Raw genomic sequence first — 7,341 nt, forward strand, 5'->3', positions numbered from 1 at the left:
ATCCTTCCACCCCATTCAAAAGTATTTTATCCAAGTAGCAGCACATCTTATTTCCATGCCTGGCTGGACTGTACTTATACTTGTCTCAAACTAAGGAAAAAGAAAGTAATTTATATCAGTCAAAAGACCTCTACTTCTCAATAAGTTAAGGGGGAAAATGGTCTTAATCTACCACTCACTTTTCTACTAGAATTTCTTAATGTTGCATCAGTGTTTCACAATGTAATCGAAAACTCGAAATACAAATCTTCTTTTATTTTATTTTATTTTATTTTATTTATGTTTTGAGATGGAGTCTTGCTCTGTTGCTCAGGCTGGACAGTGCAGTGGCGTGATCTTGGCTCACTGCAACCTCCACCTCCCAGGTTCAAGTGATTCTCCTGCCTCAGCCTCCTGAGTAGCTGGGACTACAGACGCACGCCACCACGCCTGGCTAATTTTTGTATTTTTAGTATAGGCGGGGTTTCACTGTGTTGGCCAGGATGGTCTCGATCTCCTGACCTCGTGATCTGCCCGCCTCGGCCTCCCAAAGTGCTGGGATTACAGGTGTGAGTCACCGCACCCAGCCTCAGAACAGTTTATATTTACAAAATTATTTCAAAGATAGTAGAGAGTTCCCATGTGTCTCATATGTTTCCCCTATTAACATGTTACACTTGTGTCATTGTACCAATATTGGTACATTTTTATTAACTTTTATAACATACTTTATCCAGATGTCTTCAGTTTTTCTAAAATACCCTTTTTCTGTTCCAGGATCTCATCCAGGAAATCACAGTACAGCTAGTACTCTTGCATCTCAAGGTTGTTCTTGGTTGTGACATTTTCTCACTTTATTTTGATGACCTTGACAGTTTTGGGGATTACTGGTCAAATGTTTGTAGAATGTCCCTGAATTAGGGTTTTTAAAAACTGATTTATAATTTACATACTATAAAATTTACCCCTTTAAAATATATAATTCAGTGCTTTTGAGTATATTCACAATGTTTCCCAACCATCCTATGGTTGGAAAATTAGACAACCTATTATCTAATTCCAGAAATTCCAGAATATTTTGATCATCCGGAAAGAAACCTCATATCTAACAGCAATTACTCTCCTTTCACTCCTCTCCCATCCCCTGAAAATCACTAATCTGCTTTCTGTCTATATGGATTTGCCTATTCTTTTTTTTTTGAGACAGAGTCTCGCTCTCTCACCCAGGCTGGAGTGCATTGGCGCAGTCTCAGCTCACTGCAACCCCCGCCTCCTGGGTTCAAGTGATTCTCCTGCCTCAGCCTCCTGAGTAGCTGAGATTACAGGCATGTGCCACCGCACCCGGCTAATTTTTGTATTTTTAGTAGAAACAAGGTTTCTTCCTGTTGGCCAGACTGGTCTTGAACTCCTGACCTCAGGTGATCCACCCACCTTGGCCTCCCAAAGTGCTGGGATTACAGGTGTGAGCCACTGCACTTGCCCTGGATTTGCCAATTCTTTTTTTTTTTTTTTTTTGAGACGGAGTCTCGCTCTGTCGCCCGGGCTGGAGTGCAGTGGCCAGATCTCAGCTCACTGCAAGCTCCGCCTCCCGGGTTTACGCCATTCTCCTGCCTCAGCCTCCCGAGTAGCTGGGACTACAGGCGCCTGCCACTTTGCCCGGCTAGTTTTTTGTATTTTTTAGTAGAGACGGGGTTTCACCGTGTTAGCCAGGATGGTCTCGATCTCCTGACCTCGTGATCCACCCATCTCGGCCTCCCAAAGTGCTGGGATTACAGGCTTGAGCCACCGCGCCCGGCCGCCAATTCTTAACATATCATATGAAAGGAACCATAATAATGCCTGACATGTTGGCTCATGCCTGCAATCCCAGTACTTTGGGAGGCCAAAGTGGGACGATTATTTTAGTGTGGGAGTTGGAGACCTCTCTGGGCAACATAGTTAGACCAGGTCTCTACAAAAAATAAAAAAATTAGCCATGCATGGTGGCACATTCCTGTACACCCAGGTACTAGGGAAGCTGAGGTGGGAGGATTACTTGAGCCCAGGAGGTCGAGGCTGCAGTAAGCCATGATTGTGCCAATGCACTCCAGCCTGGGTGACAGAGTGAGACTGTTAAACAAACAAAAAACAAAAAACAAAAATATGTGGCCTTTTCTGTCTAGCTGCTTTCACTCAGCGTAATGTTGTTAGGGTTCATCCATGTGTTTTCATGAATCAACACGCCATTCCTTTTTCTAGCAGAATAATATTCCATAGTACCATGCCATAGTTGTTTTCTTTTTTCTTTTCTTTTCTTTTTTTTTTTTTTTTTTTTGGGAGAAAGGGTCTCACTCTGTTGCCCAGGCTAAAGTGCAATGGTGTAATCATAGTTCACTGCAGCCTCGACCTCCCTGGCTCAAGCAATCCTCCCACCTCAGTTTGGGTAGCTGGGACTAGAGGTGCGCACCACTATGACTAACTAATTTTTAAAAAAATTTTAAGTAGAGATGGAGTCTTGCTGTCAGGGAGATCTCGGACTCCTGAGTTCAAGCAATCCTCTCGCCTTGGCTTCCAAAAGTGTTGGGATTGCAGGCATGAGCCACTGCACCTGACCTCAGATTTTGTTTATTCATTCATCAGTTGAAGAGCATTTGAGTTGTTTCTGGTTTTTAACTTTCTTTTTTTTTTTTGAGGTGGAGTCTCACTCTGTCACCCAGGCTGGAGTGCAATGGCATGGTCTTGGCTCACTGCAACCTCCACCTCCTGGGTTCAAGTGATTCTCCCGCCACAGCCTCCCGAGTAGCTGGAACTACAGGTGTGTGCCCCCATACCTGGCTAATTTTTGTATTTTTAGTAGAGATGGGGTTTCATTATGTTGGCCAGGCTGGTCTCAAACTCCTGACCTCGTGATCCACCAGCCTCAGCCTCCTAAAGTGCTGGGCTTACAGGCGTGAGCCACTGCGCCTGACCCCCAGTTTTTAAGTATTATAAATAAGGCTGCTATGAAAATGCATAGACATGTTTTTGCATTAATTTATGTTTTCATTTCTTTTTTTTTTTTTAAGACAGATTTGGCTCCATTCCCCACACTGGAGTGCAGTGGTGCGACCACAGCTTACTGCAGTCTCCACCTCTCAGGCTCAAGTGATTCTCCTACCTCAGCCTCCTGAGTAGCTGAGACCAGAGGTGTGCAACACCACATTTGGCTTTTTTTTTTTTTTTTTTTGTAGAGACAGGTCTTGCTATGCTGCCCAGGCTGGTCTCGAACACCTGGATTCAAGCGATCTGCCCGCCTCAGCCTCCCAAAGGATTGGGATTACAGGCTTGAGCCCCTGTGCCCAGCCCCTATGTTTTCATTTCATTTTTTTTTTCTTTGAGACGGAGTCCTGCTCTGTCGCCCAGGCTGGAGTGCAATGGCGCCATCTCCCTCACTGCAACCTCCAGCTCCCAGGCTCAAGGGAGTCTCCTGCCTCAGCCTCCCAGGCAGCTGGGACTACAGGCGCCCGCCACCATGCCTGGCTAATTTTTGTATTTTTCAGTAGAGATGGGGTTTTACCATGTTGGTCAGGCTGATCACAAACTCCTGATCTCAGATGATCCACCCATCTTGGCCTCCCAAAGTGCTGTATTACAGGCATGAGCCACCGCGCCTGGCGTTTTCATTTCTTTCTGATCTGCTTGGGAGTAGAATGGTAGGTCACATGGTAACTTCAGGGTTAACATTTGTAAGCATTGCCAAACTCTTCCACTGTGGCTGTGCTGTTTTACATCCCAATCAGCAGTGTTAGAGGGTTCCAATTTCTCCACCTCCTCCACAACACTTGTCATTGTCTTTTTAATTATAGCCCCAAGTGGCATCTCATTGTGGTTTTCATTTGTATTTCTCTAGTGACTTAACAATTGTGTCTTTTCATGTGCTTATTGGCCGTTGGTATTTGAGAACTATTTTAATCCTTTGTCCATTTAAAAAAAATGTTTTTGTCCTTTTGTTGTTGAATAGTAACACTTTTTTTTTTTTTTTTTTTTTTTTTTTGAGACAGAGTGTCACTCTTATTACCCAGGCAAGAGTGCAGTGGCATGATCTGGGCTCACTGCAATCTCCGCCTCCTGGGTTAAAGGGATTCTCCTGGCCTCAGCCTCCCGAGTAGCTGGGACTACAGACATGTGCCACCATGCCTGGCTAATTTTCATATTTCTAATAAAGACAGGGTTTCACCATATTAGCCAGAATAGTCTCGAACTGCTGGCCTCAAATGATCCGCCTGCCTCGGTCCCCCAAAGTGCTGGGATTACACTTACGAGCCTCTGCGCCCAGCCAAATAGTAACACTTATTTATACATTCTGGATACTACACTCCTAGTAGCTTTATGATTTGCAAATATTTTCTCCCATTTTCTTGGCTGTCTTTTCACTTTCTTTGTTTTTTTTTTTTTTTTTTTTTTTTTTTTTGAGACGGAGTCTCGCTCTGCCACCCAGGCTGGAGTGCAGTGGCCGGATCTCAGCTCACTGCAAGCTCCGCCTCCCGGGCTTTACGCCATTCTCCTGCCTCAGCCTCCCGAGTAGCTGGGACTACAGGCGCCCGCCTCGACGCCTGGCTAGTTTTTTGAATTTTTTTTAGTAGAGACGGGGTTTCACCGTATTAGCCAGGATGGTCTCGATCTCCTGACCTCATGATCCGCCCGTCTCGGCCTCCCAAAGTGCTGGGATTACAGGCTTGAGCCACCGCGCCCGGCCTCTTTTCACTTTCTTAATGTCCCTTGAAGCAAAAACTTTTATGTAACTGTGATGAAGGTCAGTTTATTTATTATTTTTGATTGCTTTTGTTTAAGGTGTCATATCTAAGAAACTGTTGCCTAATTCAAGGTTACACAGATTTATATATATACACACAGATATGTGTACATGTATATATAAGTATACATGGAATATATATGTAAAATATACACATACACAAATGTTATAGATCATTTATACATAGGTATATATGTGTATGTATACATATATAACATGTATATATGTGCTCTATAACAAGTGACTTACAGTTTATTGATGTATTTTGAGTTAATTTTTGTACATGGTATGAGGCAAGGGTTCTGATTAGTTTTTCTAGTCTACTTTGTCTATTCTGTACAGAATAGTTTTATTGCAGGTTTAGTGTCCTTTAAGTATATAACCTTCAGTGTTTGACTTGGGGATAAATGTATACTTTGGGAAAGTTGAATTTTTGGGACACCTATCAGGGTCTACTAGCATATCATAGTGGAGTTTAGTGGCAATGTCTCCTTCTTTGTAGCTTCACTCCCCAGTTGTAGAATATGCTGAATCAGACCTATTATTAACTAGCATAAAATAGGAGTGAGCCTAATGGCAGTTCTCTTTGGATTTTCTGTAAAGCCCAGGACACCCATTATGACTTCTCAAACTCCAAAGCAAATTTCCTAATGCAGTAGAACATACAGGAGATTATGAGGAAAGGCAGTCAGAGTTTGAAAAGAGAACATACCAGAAACAATGGAAGATAGGTCCAAGAAACTAGATAAGTGCAAGTTGAGAATTGAATATAGTTTTATTTCTTTTTAATAATACTTATATTTTAATAGTAAAAGTAATTCATAATCATTGCAAAAAGTACAAAACACTGTAAAAATTAAAAATACAAAACAATCTCAACTTGTGACAGCCAAGAGAAACCTGAGGAAACATGATTATAATGTTTGTGGCATGTAAGTTTGGTGTCTACAATGGAAAAAGGATATTAGGGAAAAAAAAAGGAAATATAAGATACAGACATTAGTTAAAACAATGAGAATAAAAAATGAATACCCAATTTCTACTCCTAGAAGATGTAGTACTGTAACATTTGGTGATGTTCTAAGGGCCAACATTTTTACCCTGCTTTTATTAGGGCCTGTTCTAAATAGTATTTTAGCTCATTTAATTGTTAAGTCATTGTATAAAGTAAATAGAATCCCTTCTTTTGTTACAGATTAGGAATTTAATACACAGAGGGTTAAGTAACTTGCTCAAAGTAACATTGTTGTGGAGAGTCAAAGCTGGAATTTGAATCAAAAGAGCCTGAGTCCAAAGGCATGGTTTTTATCACTGGACTATAATGGTGTGTATTCTTTCATAATTTTTTCAGTGTACGAATAAACATACAGTATGCCTTTATTTTATTTTTTTGAGACAGAGTCTTGCTCTGTCACCAGGCTGGACTGCAGTGGTGCGATCTCAGCTCACCTCAACCTCCACCTCCTGGGTTCAAGCAGTTCTCCTGCCTCAGCCTCCCGAGTAGCTAGGACAACAGGCACGCACCATCGCGCCCAGCTAATTTTCCTGTTTTTTTGTAGAGATGGGGTTTCACCATGTTGGCCAGGATGGTCTCGATCTCCTGACCTCGTGATCTGCCCGCCTTGGCCTCCCAAAGTGCTGGGATTACAGGTGTGAGCCACTGTGCCCGGCCTACATTTTATTTTTCGATTCACTCCCGTGATCCAGAGTCAACTTCCCATGTTATTTTATGTGAATATGTATCAATGAACTATTAGAAATTGCAATGTTTTTGTAGGTCAAAAAAATTGAATATTGACAATTTTATATGGTTCAGCCTAATAGATCATTTTTACCATCAGCGATATTGCATGTTACTGTTTATATATACATTTATTTACTTAGCCTATCTGTTTTCTGTGAGGAACATTACACAGTTTCCGAGATTTTGTTATGATAAAAGTCAGCATTGATAAGCCTCTGTGCACCTGTTTTAATGTAGGATCATTGGGAACTGAGCAGTAGCTTACAGGGTTTGAGAGGGGATTTAACCATTTAGTCAGCCTCCACTCCTATCACCCTTCTTTGATAATGGGCAATTGAGAAAGGGCAAATGTGTGTACAAACTATGCAGATGCAGTTTCAGGATTATTTCCTTCTTATTCCCAGCAGTGTCTTTTCCCAAGTTACATCAGTGTCTAAATTTTGGAGTTACGGATGTTTCCGTTATTTCTGCAGATAGAATATTATTAGGTCAAAAATAATGTTTACTTGTCCATTAGTATTATATAAAAGTGCCCGTTTCTCCCCACTCCAGCTATCATTGATTACTGGTAAAAAATTTTAATGTATCCGAGTCTAATAGGCAAAGAAAGGCTCTCTTACTTAGATCTTAGGTGGGGGGTCTAAGTTCATATTTTTGTTTTACAAGAATTGAATAGCCAGTGTTTTTTAATTGAATGATCTGTCCATTCTGTATAGGACAGTTTAATTATATTGTGATTTTGGGGAAGATATTTTTCACAATTTACCCCCTCAAAATGTAGAAAGTAGAAAAAAGGAAGAAAAATCCCACCAAATTTGAACAATGTAGCATGTTTTTAGAGTTAGGG

The sequence above is a fragment of the Trachypithecus francoisi genome, unplaced genomic scaffold, assembly GCF_009764315.1.
Source record: "Trachypithecus francoisi isolate TF-2019V2 unplaced genomic scaffold, Tfra_2.0 Lachesis_group3, whole genome shotgun sequence".
Lineage (NCBI taxonomy): Eukaryota > Metazoa > Chordata > Mammalia > Primates > Cercopithecidae > Trachypithecus > Trachypithecus francoisi.